Genomic DNA, 19,273 nt, shown 5'->3' on the forward strand with positions numbered 1-19,273 from the left:
CTTCCCACTAAAGCCCATCAAGGCCCATTGCTTCTCCCGTAACTACCCGGTACTCCGAAAAATATCCGAATCACTCGGAACCTTTCCGATGTCCGAATATAGTCGTCCAATACATCGATCTTTACGTCTCGACCATTTCGAGACTCCTCGTCATGTCCCCGATCTCATCCGGGACTCCGAACTCCTTCGGTACATCAAAACTCATAAACTCATAATATAACTGTCATCGAAACCTTAAGCGTGCGGACCCTACGGGTTCGAGAACGATGTAGACATGACCGAGACATGTCTCCGCTCAATAACCAATAGCGGGACCTGGATGCCCATATTGGCTCCTACATATTCTACGAAGATCTTTATCGGTCAGACCGCATAACAACATACGTTGTTCCCTTTGTCATCGGTATGTTACTTGCCCGAGATTCAATCGTCGGTATCCATTACCTAGTTCAATCTCGTTACCGGCAAGTCTCTTTACTCGTTTCGTAATACATCATCTCGCAACTAACTCATTAGTTGCAATGCTTGCAAGGCTTATGTGATGTGCATTACCGAGAGGGCCCAGAGATACCTCTCCGAAATCGGAGTGACAAATCCTAATCTCGAAATACGCAAACCCAACATTTACCTTTGGAGACACCTGTAGAGCTCCTTTATAATCACCCAGTTACGTTGTGACGTTTGGTAGCACACAAAGTGTTCCTCCGGCAAACGGGAGTTGCATAATCTCATAGTCATAGGAACATGTATAAGTCATGAAGAAAGCAATAGCAACATACTAAACGATCGGGTGCTAAGCTAATGGAATGGGTCATGTCAATCAGATCATTCACCTAATGATGTGATCCCGTTAATCAAATAACAACTCTTTGTTCATGGTTAGGAAACATAACCATCTTCGATTAACGAGCTAGTCAAGTAGAGGCATACTAGTGACACTCTGTTTGTCTATGTATTCACACATGTATTATGTTTCCGGTTAATACAATTCTAGCATGAATAATAAACATTTATCATGAAATAAGGAAATAAATAATAACTTTATTATTGCCTCTAGGGCATATTTCCTTCAGGGACAACAGTGAAATATGTCATTGAGTACTAGAGTAAGTACTGATGATATGTTTGCTCGCAAGGGGAGATCATGAAGAGTTCGTTGTAAAATGTTACATCGATACAGTCTTCATCTTTTCTCCATGCGATTTTTGATTTAAGTTAAGGGTTTTGTGTAATACACAATATGGTGTCACGGTAGTTGCAAATTGTTCCCAACAGGATACTGTGGCGAATTCTATAACAAATGACTAAGTATGTTGACGCTTTAGAAGCGACAAACAAGATGTTGAATCATATAGTTCATTCATGAACTTAGTATGGTTGCAGGATGGCTTTTGTCAATGGGACACTACTGCAGGTAGTTTCTCCATAACTCAGTCTGAGGAATCCAGGTTCGACCTATGATTCACATACATAAAAGCCAAGTCCGCACAAAATATGAATTTTATGAAAGCGTGAAAACGCGAGGATATGCAGAGATAGACACGGAACTGAAGTTGTCAGATCCGATGAAAATCAGGCTATACCACATGCGTAAAGTGCATTAGCATTAACTAGATTACTGACTCTAGTGCAAGTGGGAGTCTGTAGGAGATATGCCCTAGAGGCAATAATAAATGCTATTACTTATCTCCATGTTCATAATTATCTTTATGTTCCATGCTATAACTGCTATGGTTCTCGAGTCTGCAATAACACGAGGCTCGGAGGAAGACTCATATGCACGTGTGGAATAATAAACGGTAAGAAGTATTCCTGGTCTAGCCTCTAAGACTAGCTCAAGTGTTGCATGATGATTCTGTTTTCCTGGTCATGGGCATGTCTATGCCAGCAAGTTTGAGGGCACAATGTTAAGAGAACATTTGTGTTGAATCGGCCTGGATTGATGTTATACTATGAGATTCGGTCGTCACAAGTTAATGGTACATAACACAGAGATGGTTAACGTTTGCATAATTCCTTAGACCATGAGAGTTTCGAGTTTCTTCATACTTGCTTCATGAACTTTGGGGTTTGTTAAACGTCATCCGTAAATGGGTGGCTATTACGGCGGCTTACGGGTTCATGGAAAAGTGTGTCAAGTAACTTGATAGCTCAAGATTGGGATTTGCTCCTCCGACGATGGAGAGATATTCTCAGGCCCTCTCGGTGTTACGGTATCCATCATCGTCTGGCCAGACACAGTGTGATTTGATCATAGGGATGCCGCAACACGGAAACGAGAAAATATAACAAAACCGGTAACGAGGTAACTAGCATAGTGGACAAGTCATTGATCCACGGGGATGCAAGTAAATCTCAGCTCGGGTATTTGTAACATATCACAAAGCAACAGGAATAGCACACGGCAACTGGAGGTTCACTCGAATATTCATTCGTGTGGGTATAGGGGTCAATATGGGTGTCCACGGCTTCGATGTTGATCATTGATCAGAAGGGGTTCCAGGTCATGTCTATACTTCCCCGAACCTATAGGCTCACACTCTTAAGGGTCATCTATCTGTTGAATACTAGACAGGGAGTCTGAGAGAAAGTCACCGGAAAAGTTTCGGAGATAACAGAAGAGTTCCGGAGAGAGAACACCGAAAGAGTTTCGGTAAAATCGAAAATTTGTTTCGGAATATATTATTAGGTCAAAATAGTTTTGGCACTCGCCTGGAAATTCTTAGAGGGCCCCAGAATTGGTCTGGGAAATTTTGGGATTTTCGGAGAGAAACCGAAAATGTTCCGGAGCTGCCGTAACCGCCGTTGTTGCTTTTTGCTGATAAAAATCACCACACCGGAAATGTTTCGGATCTTGCCCAGAAGAATTTTAGAGGGTGCCGGAAATGTTCTGGGACCTTCCGGAATTTTTCAGAAAAAATGTTTCACGGAAAACATCTTGTCTCAGCACGAGGGGACAAGATACTACGAATCGGGTGTTACATGTTTGGTGGCTTTTTGTCTAGGGAGCACCCATGTTTCTAGGAGACATGTTGTGGCTTGTTGGGGGGGCATGGGGGGCGGCAAGGTTGTGGCTGGCTAAGGGGGTGCCTCCATGGTGTCCCCTTGGTTCCCCACTTGAGTTATCATTTCACCCTTCATGTGGGACATGTAGCATGGGTGTTTTGGTATTTCCTCCACCACCCCACCCCTTGCCTTGGCCTATAAAAGGAGGAGAAGGGGCTGCCATTCTCCTCATCCCTTCTCACATACAAATGCCATGCAATGATATAGCTTCTCTCTCCCTCCCCGCGAAATAGTTTCTTAGAGCCGAAAGGCTGTTTGGGTTCCGGCAAGAACTAGTTCTGGATGGCGAAGCCCTGCCGGATAGATGACATCGTATGTGTGCAACTCTGTAGAGAGAACATAGTTTCGGTCTTAGTTCGTGAGTGCCTCCCGAAGGGTTATCCGTGTGACCATCCGAGTTTCGAAGGTAATCCCGAAGGGCTGTCCGAGTGACCGTTCGAGTTTCGAAGGTCCTCCCGAAGGGCTGTGCGCGACACCGTCCGGGGGGCTATTCGACCGCCTCCCGGAGGGCTGTCTGAGGAGCAGATGAGGGTATACATCCTCGCGGTTGGGAGGTTGTAAATCCTAGCTGCGGGGATCTGCACCGCCGATCGTCATCGACTCTACTTCGCACTCCGCTACGAGTCGGTAATGAAAAAGATCAAACTATGTATGCAGTCTCCATAGTGGTCCTTGGCTGGTGCGTAGGTCGGAATTTTTTTGTTTTCTGCTACGTTACCCTACGTGTACTCACTAAGTTCCGACAACGCGTTGAGTATTTGCATTTTGTTGGTTATCACCAAAGATCCTCGCCATACCAAAATCTATAACTTTAGGTTTCATATCCGCATCTAGCAAAACGTTAACAGCTTTGAGATATCTGTGAACTATAGTTAGTCTTGAATGCTGGTGGGGGTAGAGAATTCCCTAGCGACCCCTTTAATTATATTAAATCATGTCGCCCAGTCCAACAACATTTTGCTAGAATCATGTGTGAAGAGAAGCAACCGTAAGAAAAATAAAACAAATTTTTAGTTTTTAATCGAATTATGTTGTGTTTCCGCAATATGTACCAAAAAGGGTAGAGTCTAAGCTCTTGTTAGGTAGATACTCATAAATCAACATCGTTTAATCCTGCTCCCCACAACATCCAAGAAGTTGTACTTAGCCTCTTCATTCTTGAATTCCTTTGTTCCTTGTTGAGAATCCTTACTTAGCCTCTTGATAGCAACTTCTTGTCCACCCAACATTCCCTAGAGAATTTTAAGGTAAAATATTGATTTAATTTTGTAACACAAACCACAAAATTCTAACGATTTTTAGAATATATAATAGGGTGTTAGGAAACGGGTTACCTTGTAAACTTTGCCAAAACCTCCTTGTCCAATCATACATGTTTCAGAGAAATTTTTCATCGCTTGGGGAATTTCTTCAAATCTGGCAAATGGAAATTCATGATCATGGGGATGGTTTCCTTCCCGAAGTTTGTAAGAGGTACTCATACCGTCGAATGCAAAGTTGCAGAATGCTACAAGGAGTTGGTTTCATAATATGTGCGGGAGTTTATATTTCAGCCTTCCACGTCGGAGTTGGGATGCCACCAACACTGCTGACTAGATAGCTACTCCCTCCGTTTTTTCATAATATGTGCTGGAGTTTATATTTCAGCCTTCCACGTCGGAGTTGGGATGCCACCAACACTGCTGACTAGATAGCTACTCCCTCCGTTCGGAATTGCTTGTCTCGAAAGTGAATGTGTATAGAACTAAAATACGTCTAGATATATTCATCTGTTCGACAAGTAATTTCGAATGGAGGGAGTAGTTCTCTTTTCGTCACCATTACCCACATCGCCTCCCACTAAAAGGAAAAATCCGTAATAGTAAGACACAGCGAATGACCGCGGTGGTTGAGATCTTAACATTAAGATACTGACCGGGCCCAGATCATACGGTCCAGCTCCGGCGCGGTTGGATCACAGGATTTCAAAGTCGTTGGTCAAACCTATAAATGTACGTACCAACGGAAAAGGTGCTTCCATTCTCCCGACTGAATTTCCTAACGTCTTAATCTGCAAACTGAATATTTTATTACTTGTCATGTCACAGCTGAAAACATTAAACACTAGAGAAAGGTGTGATAGCTTCCGGGTGCACCTCTAACCACTATGAATAGTTTTTTTTTCCCGAGGTAAACACTAATACACTATGAATAGTTTCAAGAAAAACTTGCTGCATGAACGATCGATGGCTACAAATGGAGTGTAACTAACACAGACGTATGCATCTTTTTGTTGAGCTAATCCATGCGTATTTATTATTAAAAAATGTTCTTTGACCGAATATATTTTCTTGTACGGAGGATGGATATAACTGACCTATCTTCCCTGTAGAACTGTAAGAATCAAGTCTGTCCATTGAGTTTTGAGTTTGACTGCTACATGTTATGCTTCCCAATCTTTTTACCTGCTTTTTTTATCATGGCCAACAACCGCAGTTGATTTCTTCTCTGGGCATGATGGTTTCTCGTTCCGACATGCACTTGCTGCTGGGAAGCGTGTCATGGTGTTTATGCTTAATTTATTAGCATCTTAGACTAGCAGCTAGCTGCAGAAGAACCCATGCTCTTCAGTGTTCAGAAAAGTCAGCGTGCTTATCTGTACTCAATACGTGGAATGTCACGCCCTAATTTTATCCCACACTGTGGCATAATATCATAAAGCCTTCTCTTCAAGAAAATATAAAATATAAAGTTTCATTCTAATACTAGTCACAGTGGGAGTAACGTATATTAGTAACATGCATATGTTACTAGTCTATGTTACTACCTTTATAGTGAGGAGTAACATATGTGTGGTGTCATGCCACACATCATTTATCAGGTTACAGACCCATCTTGCCTTGTTATATGTGATGTTGCTCATACTACTAGTAATTAGCTATGTTACCACATGCATGCCTCTCTTTCTTCATTAATTGTTGCCACATCATCTATTTTATCTAGATATATGTAATGTTATCATGTATGTTACTCCCACTGTGGGTAGTCTAAGAGGAAAGTACATCACCACTTAGACTAGTCACAGTGGGTAGTAACTTAGAGTAGTAACACGTGTATGTTACTACTCTATGTTACTATCTTCACAGTGGGTAGTAACATATATGTTGTGTCATGCATCATTTCATTTATTAGGTAATAGACTTATCTTTTCTTGATATGTGTGATGTTACAGTAACTAGCTATGTTACTATATGTCTCTCTTTCTTTATTAATTACATGCCACATCATCTATTTTGCCTAGATAAATGTGATGTTACCATCTATGTTACTCCCACTGTGAGTAGTCTTACTCAACTCACTAGATCATTGATGGCGCGCGTTGCTGCGCCAGTCCACTTTACACTTTAATGTTAGGGATTGATGCAATTATATGGACCCAAATCAAATACTCATCAAGTTAAATTAAGTTAATAGGGCTGCTTGCATGGCGTAGCTTTACAATGCCAAATTCAAAGTTGTAATGCTATATACAGAGAACTTTCCCTTGAGTTGAAGATAGAATAGACCAATCGATTCAGGAAAGAAAATCACTTATCAATATGAGTATTTACTCGATTAACAAACTTGACAGCATTACTTGAGATACAATTTGCAATGGCCAGAAATCAAATGCCTAACTCAAACAGAAATTTCTCATGCCCTAGATCATACATTGATAGCTTTATGTCACACATGAGCATATTTTCCACAACTACATGATACGCAGGGAAGCAGATTTATTAGTGGAAATTCCCTGTGTTGGGACCCAATGTATATGCATGCATGTATATGTGCCTGTAATGATAATGATATATTTTCATATGTTAATGGTGGAGTGATATTAGCTACTTGGGCAAAGAATTGCAGTTCAACAGTTATGGTGAGCGTTGGGTAAACACAAGGTACATGTGCATATGTATACTTCCGGCAACAGATGTATGTTGTAGGTATATAAATTATATTTGAAAACCAAGACTATTACCTCTAGCGACTCCATGTTTGAACATAGATATGATAATAGCCCTCTCAGTGGGTTGTTTCTTAGCATCTCAACCAACATGGGAGTAAGTATGTCTCTTCTTGCATTGAAAGCTAGATCATTTGAATTAGGGAAATTTTAACATGCCAATGTGGCCATTATGTATACTAATGTGTTGGAAGAAGATATGGATTTATAATGAAATTTAAATCATCATAAGCATTCCTGTCTACAATATTAAAATATCTAAACTCGCATGCTTAAAAGCTAAAGAGAAAAAATGGGAGACATGACCTACCAATATAACATTTTTTTCTTTTGCAAAATACTATTGGAGAAATGAAAAAGTAACACACGTATTCTAAATGTCCTTGAATAAACCGACAAATGAGATGAATTACTGACATGTAGACACAAAATTTACAATTTTTTGAAAGCAATAGTAGAAACATTCAAGAGGCAGTCAAAAAAATTAAAGGTATATTCTCTGTGTAACTAATTCATGATGTGCAATGTGTGCCATCATGATGATCAGATGATAAGTACAAAAAATAACATGAATGTGAGGACCTGCACAAGAGTGGGTCATTCAGAATCTTGCGCAGAGGAGCAAGTCGCCGATAAGATAGCATGAAGAAAATGAGAGTCTAACATGGAGATAAAGGAAATCAGTTGACGAAAAGTAAGAGACCTACTTTGTCGAGAAATAGAGAACTAAATTCAAAGCCTTCATCTTACTTTTTTGAAATTATAGGAAAAGCTGAACCAATTGATCTATTGATAGTAATAGTGCAATTATGTAATGACAGAGGAGAATACCAAAAACATATCCTCTCTTTTTCTGTGAACATAATATCGTCTTATATATTATAATCTCTTCAATGAAAGAGACCATCCTCACTACTCATGATATATTGACAGATCCACTTTAGTACTTGGACCTAATAATTTTCCTATAAAGAACACGTGTCTGTGACTTTGTGCTCAAAATTCCTATCAAATGGTTGACATTCTGATTGTTGTGGAATGCTAATCCTAGGCACTCGGAAAAGACAAATCCAACGTTCCAAACCAGCAGAGAACACTGATTATATCCAAGATAAAGGGAAGAGAATGATCTGTACTAGCGGACTCCATCGAATGTTGGCATGCACCCCCGTTTCCTTGCCGATTTATGCTTGTAGAGGCAAACCTAGGTCGCTCAAAACGATCTTTCCTTAAGGCTCGAGCCCCATGCTGCCACAAAGTGGAGACCAACCCTGCTACACTGGTCTGAAAGTCGAGTAGTGGACCCCCACGCCGCTAGATCTAGGAGAATTCAGATGCTAAACTAAACATTATCAACTTTACTACAGGATTACGCCTCAAGGAGACAAGGAAGAACATACTATTTATTATCTGAACAATGCTGATTGCTGAAGTATCTCTACGTACCCTTGAGCGATAGAACCAGGAGAGGATGGATTCGCTGAACTGGTCGGCGTTGGCGTGGGAGCCGCAGCCGCCCCACCGCTCCTGCACTGCCACCTGCAGCGCGGTCCACTGCCCGAACACCAACCTGATGGCCTCTCCAAGTGTCGGCCTCGCATCGGTGGAGATCGGAGCCATGGCACCGTCGGATGTGGCAATGGTGTTGTGCCTCACTGGTCTGAGAGTGGAGCCCCTCTCTACTGCTGCTGGTGAAGGAAGACAACGGCGGCTGGTCAACATCATGGGAGGCGTGAAGATTCATCGGCGGCTGCGAGGAGAATGGAAGGATTTGCTACCCCTTCGATTGTTGGGGAACGTAGTAATTTCAAAATTTTCCTACGCACACGCAAGATCATGGTGATGCATAGCAACGAGAGGGGAGAGTGTGATCTACGTACCCTTGTAGATCGACAACGGAAGCGTTAGCACAACGTGGTTGATGTAGTCGTACGTCTTCACGGTTCGACCGATCCAAGCACCGTTACTCTGGCACCTCCGAGTTCTTGGCACACGTTCAGCTCGATGACGATCTCCGGGCTCCGATCCAGCAAAGCATCGGGGAGGAGTTCCGTCAGCACGACGGCGTGGTGACGATCTTGATGTTCTACCGTCGCAGGGCTTCGCCTAAACACCGCTACAATATGACCGAGGTGGAATATGATGGAGGGGGGCACCGCACACGGCTAAGGAACGATCATGAAGATCAACTTGTGTGTCTAGAGGTGCCCCCCTGCCCCCGTATATAAAGGAGCAAGGGGGAGGGGGCGGCCGGCCTAGGAGGGGGAGTAGGACTCCTTCCTTCCTTGTTGGAGTAGGAGAAGGGGAAAGAGGGGGAGAGGAAGAAGGAAAAGGGGGCTGCGCCCCTTGTCCAATTCGGACTAGAGGGGGGGCGCAGGCCTCTTTCCTTTTGACCTCTCTCCTCTATTCCCGTATGGCCCAATAAGGCCCATATACTCCCCGGCGAATTCCCGTAACTCTCCGGTACTCCGAAAAATACCCGAATCACTCGAAACCTTTCCGATGTCCGAATATAGTCATCCAATATATCGATCTTTACGTCTCGACCATTTCGAGACTCCTCGTCATGTCCCCGATCTCATCCGGGACACCGAACTCCTTCGGTACATCAAAACTCATAAACTCATAATATAACTGTCATCGAAACCTTAAGCGTGCGGACCCTACGGTTCGAGAACAATGTAGACATGACCGAGACATGTCTACGAAGATCTTTATCGGTCAGACCGCATAACAACATACGTTGTTCCCTTGGTCGGTATGTTACTTGCCCGAGATTCGATCGTCGGTATCTCAATACCTAGTTCAATCTCGTTACTCGTTCCGTAATACATCATCTCACAACTAACTCATTAGTTGCAATGCTTGCAAGGCTTATGTGCATTACCGAGAGGGCCCAGAGATACCTCTCCGACAATCGGAGTGACAAATCCTAATCTCGAAATACGCCAACCCAACATGTACCTTTGGAGACACCTGTAGAGCTCCTTTATAATCACCCAGTTACGTTGTGACGTTTGGTAGCACACAAAGTGTTCCTCCGGCAAACGGGAGTTGCATAATCTCATAGTCATAGGAACATGTATAAGTCATGAAGAAAGCAATAGCAACATACTAAACGATCGGGTGCTAACTTAATGGAATGGGTCATGTCAATCACATCATTCTCCTAATGATGTGATCCCGTTAATCAAATAACAACTCTTTTGTTTATGGTTAGGAAACATAACCATCTTCGATTAACGAGCTAGTCAAGTAGAGGCATACTAGTGACACTCTGTTTGTCTATGTATTCACACATGTATTATGTTTTCGGTTAATACAATTCTAGCATGAATAATAAACATTTATCATGATATAAGGAAATAAATAATAACTTTATTATTGCCTCTAGGGCATATTTCCTTCATCGATGTCCTTAACCTAAACTGAAGCGACGTCGCACACCAGCTAATTGGTGGGCTATTCTTTCACCAACCACTAAATGGGCTGCCTGGCCCAATCAACCAGAGGCCATTGATTTTTCCACCGGAATAGCCTCCCTAGGACACCTGGCCCATTAATTACGGGATTAGATAATCATCTGACGGCCAGCGGCGACCCAAAACACACATCCGACGGCCAGAAACTTGATGGTCTGGGAGGGCAGGGATTGTGCTCAGTTTTAATATATCTAAATTGGGATCTGTCGATGGTTATATTCTTGGTTAAAGATCATACTTACTACTAAATTGACATAGTAAGCAACGCCGACCATAAAAGGAATAAAAAGATTGGAACATAAAGACCTCGAACCAAATGATGCATGGCCTTTTTGTTTCTTAAAGAAAAAAGGTTTTCATTATATATATATATATATATATATATATATATATATATATATATGACTTACCACAATTTTTTATTGCCCTAGTATCTACGTAAGAATAAGGCTGTTGACGGAGTTTTGAATATCGCCTCCAATTTCTCTATTTATGTGATTCCTTGTATAAAGTTGGCAGGGCGGTTGGGAGGTGGAAGTGCGGTGCTTTTTCCATTCTCCCAGACAAACATGACCATTCACATGGCTGGTATGTCATCTGGGTTTTCTTGGACACACATGAATGCGCCTGGTGAACAAGTATCCATGATAGATGAGTCGGCCAATTCTTCTGCCTTTTCTTCCTTCCACATATACCTTGTTTGGGACAATCAAAAACATGAAAGGTATGGTTTTTTGATTAAGTTGCCAAAAGGAAAAATTTGTCGAAATCTTGATATTATTATAAATTGAAAGTTAAGAGAAACCTTGAGTGAACTCACATAAATTGAGAGGCTAGGAACACTCAAGGTTTGATTGTTGGAGTTTCTCCTTATACCAGTTACGATCTCTAGTAGTAACACGCCAAAGCTGTAGACGTCAGACTTAGTAGAGAAGGCGCCTTCCTTTCCATTCTCAGGGGCCATATAGACACTAGTTGAAAATTCATATATAAAGAGTTAGCAAACAGAGTTAAATTTGGTGACAAGTTAGAATGAGCTAGTTGTTCATGAGGTTATTCATTATGTTCCACAACGCGTTGGGTATTTGCATTTTACAGGTTTCACCAAAGGTTCTCGCCATATCGAAATCAACTATCTTGGGTTTCATATTTGCGTCTAACAAAATATTTCTGGCTTTGAGATTCCTATCGGTTATGGCCATGATTCTTTGTGAAGATACAAAAGTCACCGCGACCACTTTAATTATCCTAAACCTTTTTAGCCCGTCCAATAATATATTTTTTTGATATACAAAAACGAATATAAGCAAAAATGTTTTTGAGTTTCTTCAAAAACCATGGTGCGTTATAAGAATATGTACCCCAAAAACATAGCATACAAGCTCTTTTTAGCCATATACTTCATATATCAAGAGTTTCCTCCCCACAACACCCAACAAGTCGAATCAGGTTTCTATGCTGCAATTTGGCAAGTACAATTACTTCATTCTATTGTGCCTTGTTGAGATTCTGCACTTAGTCTCTTCTCGACAACTTCTTGACCACCTAGTATTTCATATAAGAACATAATGGTACTAATATTTGAGTTTATTACATAAACAAATTATTTCGCCCTATTTAGAAGAAACTAAATATGTTTACATTGGATGATTCCGAGCCTACCCAATCATGCATGTTTCGGAGAAATTGCGGGTTACAAAGGCTGAAAGGCAATTTCTTCTAATATAACAAATATGAATTCTTGACCGGGGGATGGTTTTTATCCAACATACACATGTCATCCAATCTAACATTTTTGTGCTTTCTCCATTTTATGTTCTTGCCTGCTCCCACATTGTTAGTAATTTCCCCTCCATTTTATGTTCTATGGTGGATTTTAATGACACAAAATGAAGTATCAAGGGGATACAAATACAATGAGCACACACACCCAACCTCTTCATAATTAAGATGCACACAATCAACACTAACGTAAACACACAAAATCACGCCAGAAAAGAGCAAAGACATAAAAGGCCGAAGCTCTGTCGACGTAGAGGAAAAAGAGCAGGGGAAAAACTCTGAAGCGGTCAAAACAACGATCGACGAATTAGAACAATGACCCTCCTTACCAACCCTCTTCTGAAATCATAAAGACAACGAGAAAGGTTCTCAAGTAGCAATGCCTCTAGGAAAGGAATAACTATCAAGCGTTATTTTCGCCGGATCCAACCACCAAAGGTCAAATCATGGGTTTTCACCTTGAAGATAAGGTTCGAGCAAATCCAACCGTTGCCTTCAACAAGGAAATGACGAAAAAACAACGCCATTGCCATGCTTAACAAATTATCATCAGACCTTGGGTTTTCACCCAGGAGCTCTAGATCGGTTACTCGAGAAGCATCACCAAAACCGAAGTCATCATGTGTTATTGCCACCTCTTTCTGCGGTACCAGCAGCTACATGTGTAGCATGGTCCTAACATGAGGTGCCACACAAGTGAAGACCATGCCCGCATAAGAAGGCAATCAAATTGCAACAAGTTCCAGTTGCCACCAAAGCTCCGAAATGACGAAGGTCGTCGTTGCACATGCGACAAAAGATGGCAACGAAGGAAGGTCATCGGCACCACCAAAATTCCAACTGGGGACACTCGGACAGTCCCACACTATCCTCATGCTCTACTGCCCCGTCTGTGGTGGCAGAATTGGTCGGCAAATCATACTTGTCATTGCAGTCGAATCTGAAGGTCGAAGACTCCAGCCAGTTGCGACAACTGCCTAGCAGCATAGGACAATGACACCATCCTGCGCCCAAGCGGAGGACCACCTCATTGGGATGCAGATGGTTGTCGTTGCTGCTCGGTTACCTGTAGATGGGATTGCGGCCACTGGTACCTCACCACTGAATATTCTCGGCTCAGTCAAAAACGCCACCGCCACCGCTGCGCAGCCATACCCTCTACCTCAACTCATTGCTTATAGATAGCATCTCGCTGCCGAAGGCTACCAGAGTAGAGATCCCTCCACCGTTTCCTTCATCAACTAGTGTCGGGATTTAGCAGCGAGGTGAAGGGAGGACGGAGAGGTAGGAGATTGTGGCTGTGGGGAAGATAAGAAAGAAAAAGTTCCATTTGAACCCTATAAATGTTGCACGTCTGTCACCATGGCAATAATTGGCAACTGATTGAGAATGGGAAGCTGCAACTACTACGATTGATGAAACATACCTTTGAGTTCCAAGGAATATGCATATGAGTATCAGAAAAGTGCCTCCTAAAATTGGCAACATTATCCTCGTTATATTGCTCTTTGTCCTTTTACCTTTTTAAATTGGGAGCACCTGCATCAAGCCTCGGTTGTTTACATTCCAAAAATGCTTTGACGAATGAGGCCTACTCGTTTTTGGAATAATGGAAAATTGCTTCAGAGTATAGTTGAGTCTTGAGACAACTTGAGAGTGTATCGGAGTTGACATTGTGGCTGTCCGTGTCAGAGTTGGGATGCCACAGTAACTGTTGACTAGGCTGGCTAGTGACTGAAACATTAAGCTATACATGGAGTAGTCAGACCTAGATACAATTTACGAGTAAACGGCAATGTGTGCTTCCGCTGTAAATGTCACTATGCGTAGTTTGGTACTCCCTCCGTCCTAAAAACAGTGTCGCTGACTTAGTACTAAAGTTGTATCGAATCAGCAACGCTTATATTGGACACAGGAAGTATTTATCTTCCTCATCTAACCACCTAATCACTTGTATCCAATGTAAATGTCACCTTCATTGAAGTGTTTTTCTTCAAAGTCCCTCCTCATTTAAGCAGTATCTTAATATATATTTTTTGTAAATGAGACTATCAAGGTCTCTTCAGTTGGGGTAGTGGCGGGTCTTGGGTGACTTGGTGTCAAGGTCTTGGATACTGGGGCGGCGGCCCTGGTGGTAGTGGCACGACGCTCATGGGCAGAGCCCCTGCCTCGGTGCTGCCCAGTTGCGACGGCCATGTGGGCGGCGTGCTAGCCTGGGTGTGGCGCTCGGTGGCGGTGACTGTTGGCCGGGATGAAAATCTGCTCTATCTTCAGACGGACCTTCTTGAAGGCGTCATCGCGGCTCTCATTGCCCATCGTGTTGCTCCAGGGGAAACTCTTATCCTCGGATCGGGTGGTGGCGGCGCTCCGATGTCGTATCCTTCCTGAAAGCGCCGCCTTGGAGCCCACGGTTCGTCATATGCGGTTTCACTTCTTCGCGGTGGCGTGTGCACAGTGGAAGCCCCCGGCTGCTCTTGTAGTGCTAGGAATTGTGTTGCTGTGCTCATCGCCTATGTATCATGCCTTGGGTGTGTGTGCGCGCGCGTGTGTTGTGGGAGTGTGCGTTTGTACCGGGTGCTATTGATCACTGCTTTATATATAAAGCGGGGTGAAAGCCTTTTTCGGTAAATGAGACTGTCATGCAGACAAAAAACGGAAGATAAAACATATTAAAAGATAACGACTACTAGGCAACACATGAAATATCACTATTTTCTTTTCTTTTTTACAGAATGTCATCACTATTTTGTTGAGCCATACATTTTACAGTAGTGTTAAATTCATAGATTTTCCTTCGAGAGCAGTTCGATGAGTCTAAAAATAGGATTTATTTCATCTGCCCTCTATCTTAGTAAGAGTAAAACTGTTCACGGAAGTTTGAATATCATTTCTGATTTGATCCATTTCAGCACTTCGTCGCGCAAAGCAGGCAGGGCGATTGGGGGCTGTAAGTGTGGTGCTTCCGTTCTCTAGGACAAACACCACAGATGACATGAGCGGCCTATCGTCAGGGTTCTCTTGGACACACAATAGCGCTACATGGACGCAAAGTAAAACTTCATCAGGTGAAGTATCTATGATGGATGAGTCAGGCAACTCCTCAGTCTTGTCTTCCTTCCACATATTCCATGACTGAAATAACCAAGAACATCGATCATATCAATTTAAAATGTCTGTGTCAAAAGATGCTTCAGATATTGGATGCACTTCTGGAAATGAAAGTTAAAGGAAGTCGTGTGTACTCACGTAAACTGTGAGGCTAGGGAATCCCATGGTTTGACTAATGGAGTTTCTCCTTATACCGGTTACAACCTCCAGTAGTAACACGCCAAAACTGTACACGTCGGACTTGGTAGAGAAGACTCCTTCCATTGCATACTCAGGAGCCATGTAGCCACTATTTTGATCATTTCAAGTGTAAGATTGAATTTATTGAAAAATTAATATGAGTTTTTTAGTGGGTACTCACTATGTTCCAACAATGCGTTGGGTATTTGCATTTTCTTCATTATCGCCAAAGATCCTCGCCATACCAAAATCAGCTATCTTGGGTTTCAAATTTGCACCGAGCAAAACATTTTCAACTTTCAGATCTCTATGAATTATGGTGAACCTTGAGTCTTCGTGAAGATATAGAAGTCTCCTTGCAATCCCTTTGATTATACGGAATCTTGTCGCCCAGTCCAACATCAGTTTTCTTGACTCATCTAACAGAAGAAACAACTGTAATAAAAATGTTTTGAGTTGAATTAGAAATGATGGTTTGTTATTACAATATGTACCAAAAAGGGTAGAATCTAAGCTCTTATTAGGTAGATACTCGTATATCAGGAGTTTTTCATCTCCCTCGCTGCAACATCCAAGAAGTTGAACCAAGTTTCTATGTTGCAATTTGGCAATTAGAATCACTTCATTCCTAAATTCTTTTGTTCCTTGTCGAGAATCTCTACTTAGTCTCTTGATTGCAACTTCTTGACCACCTAACATTCCCTAGAGAAATGTAATGGAATCTTAGATTTAAATTTGCTATATGAAAAAATTAGCTCTCATGACTAGAATGAATATTAGGAAAGAGCATAGAGTTACCTTGTATACTTTACCAAAACCTCCCTTTCCAATCATGCAGGTTTCAGAGAAATCTTGGGTTGTGAGGGCAATTTCTTCTAGTTTTACGAATGGAAATGCTTGATCATAGTGAGGGTTTTCTTCTTCACATTCGTCAGAGATACCCATACCATCCGATCTTATCTTATTTGGATTTCTCCAATTTTTGTTATTTCCTGTTCCCATAATGTTAAAAGTCACTTCCTCTCTAATTAGCACAACACAATAATAAGAAATAATATAGTTATATTTTACTTCATATAACTATTGAGGTATGCATAGTTTTCCCTAATTTGCAAACTCATGGAATTAGAGGAAATAATCCAGGAGGCGTGTCTACATAGTCCCCCCACCCACCCACCCACTCCCTTGGAACAAAAACCAGACACAGCCATAGTGACAGCAGCTGTGTGACAAGATGTTTCTCTTGTTTTTAACCTCTTTAACAAGCAATATCACCCTTTATTAGAAAAGGTGGTTGAAACCCCCAGCCTGAATATGGAAAGCGGCAAGACAACAATGTGATTTATCTAACATGTGGAATCCATATTATCTACTACTAGATTACATTTTATCATTAGATCACTCCAAACAGTAGCTGAACCATGCTCTAAACTATCTAAAATTTATAATCTAAGGATATATTGTGGTAGTAGATGACGTAGTCCAAGTTCGGCCGGGAAAATGTGCTCTCTCATAATCTGGGCAAATATAACATTTTACTAAAAGGAGTATACTAAACATACCTCTGAATTTTAACCATGCAAGGGAGATGCATACGAGTACCAGAACACTAGAGCCTAAAATTGGCAGCACAATCCTCACTGCATTGCTCTTTATTCTTTTACCTGTGCAATAAATACATATACAAGAAAATATGATTTAACTATTTCTTAGTTGACTAAGAAATAAATTGTTCTAAGTCATCACTAACAGCCATTGAATTTTAACATCATATGAAGTACGAAAGGGACAAGAAGATCTTCATCCGAAGGCTATTAGTATGGACCGAGAAATGACTATTGCTAGCAACAAAGCAATGGTCACAGTGAATGATAGAGCTAGAAGCTTGTTATTGAGAACTAAACAAGTCATAGAAAGAGAGAAATGAAAAAACCAATAGGAATAAGAGGGAGAAATTAAGAACTGGTACCAGTTGTTGCATCCATGCTTGCACGCCGGAGATAGAGAGTCTCACCGCCGAGCTCCCCCACCTTTCCTGTGTCAACTAACTCCTCGTTGCACACCAAGCACCTCGTCACATCCCCTCCAGACCTGCTGCTGCTCAGGTTGGCAAACGCGTATGCCACAGAGGAGCAATTGCGGCTGCACTCCTCCGCGCACTCCTCGAACTTAATCCTGCCCCCACCTATAAACAGAAACCTGTCAGGCGACTTCATCCCCGGCAAGGCCACGAAACCGTCACCACACCCTCGCAGTGCCTCCTTCCGTCGGCACCCTGCCGAGAATTTTCCACTGGTCCACTCCTCTGTGCTAGTCGGCTCAAAGCCATCAAGGCATTTGCATGTTGGCACGATGGGTGCCGCAGCCGTCTCGTCACAGTAGCCATACGGGCCGCAGTAACTGTAGCGGTCGCACTCAGCAGACGGAAACTTATAAAGGATAACCCATGTTGATGTCCTGCTGCTCCAGCTTTGGAGCTCATAGCCTCATACTAACCATATATAGTATGTTAGCACAAACCTGGTGCGTGGGGCGCCTTCGGAGAGACTATAAGTGACATATGTTTCATCGTCATTGTCGACGAAGGCCACTGGCATTCGTGACAGCCCCAAGTTGTAGTTGGTGTAGGCTCATCACTAGGTATCCTGTCCAGGGGGCGCTGCGAGCCACCAAGTGATCCCCGTCCCATAGGAATACTTGGAGGGATCTGTTCGGGTCGCTGCCATAGGAGAAGCGTGCCCCTCCGAGGGGACACCAGACAGCCGGTGGTGCCGCGTGTGCTATTCTTTATCTGTTGCTTCATGCCAGGGAGGAATGTGTCTGTGCCATGGTGGAAGCTCTGCCACTGCATAGTGCCATTTGACGACTGAATGACGAGATTGCCAGTGTTCAGAAGCACTGCCATCGAGGTAGAAGATCCCAAGCCAGTGGCCACGTTGGTCGTCCAAAGGACACGACGGCCACCATTACCATTGGAGAGAACCAGATTAGAGGTATTGGTGAGGGAGACCATTGGTGGAGAGGAAGAGGTGTCGGTGGCCGGGGTTTCTCGGTTGGCGACCCACACGACCGTAAGCTCACGGATGCCGTGTACCATATGCCTAGGTACAGACTGGACGTTGTTAAATTGGAGGGGTTGAAGAAGCCAAAGGCAAATCCACCATCATTGGAGACGATGGTGGCTTCCAGGGAGAGCGGCTCGCTGGGGACAAGCCGGTCCTCGGAAGTACTCAACTGCAGGAAGAGAAGGATCATGACAACGGTGCAGGTGGTGAGAGCCGGCCAATCCATGATCGGTCAGGCTAAAATCTTAGTGCTAATTAAGGCCCAGCTAACTCTTGCTAGGCTAAGTGGGGATAAGTACATAGTTGTACTAGTCCTTGGTCTACAAGCAAGCGATGCCTAATTTGACTAAGCAGCATCCACGAGTGTTGGACTGCGGAAGGAGACGATTGAATAACGCAAAGTTCTTGTACTTCTGGTAGCTGAGAGTTGACATCTCAGCTGTCCACGTCGGGAGTTGGGATGCCACCGTCACTGCTGACTGGTCAGACTAGTGACTGGAACATTAGGTTACACGGACAGCTTTTGTCTATGGGAAACGTTTCACGACGGGGCACCGGCCGAAGCTTTGGCCGGTCGCGTCTATGCGTGAACGTACCAAGCGACA

At 42.9% G+C, this 19,273-nt stretch overlaps 2 pseudogenes; both read right to left on the reverse strand.

The window, feature by feature from the left end:
• The window catches only part of LOC119299992, a 41,121-nt pseudogene extending 26,509 nt beyond the window's left edge, over positions 1 to 14,612 (reverse strand).
• A 535-nt stretch (positions 14,613 to 15,147) lies between these two features.
• LOC119297873 lies at positions 15,148 to 18,894 on the reverse strand (annotated as a pseudogene).
• Positions 18,895 to 19,273: the final 379 nt, after the last annotated feature.

The sequence above is a fragment of the Triticum dicoccoides genome, chromosome 5A (genome assembly GCF_002162155.2).
Source record: "Triticum dicoccoides isolate Atlit2015 ecotype Zavitan chromosome 5A, WEW_v2.0, whole genome shotgun sequence".
Classification (NCBI taxonomy): Eukaryota; Viridiplantae; Streptophyta; class Magnoliopsida; order Poales; family Poaceae; genus Triticum; species Triticum dicoccoides.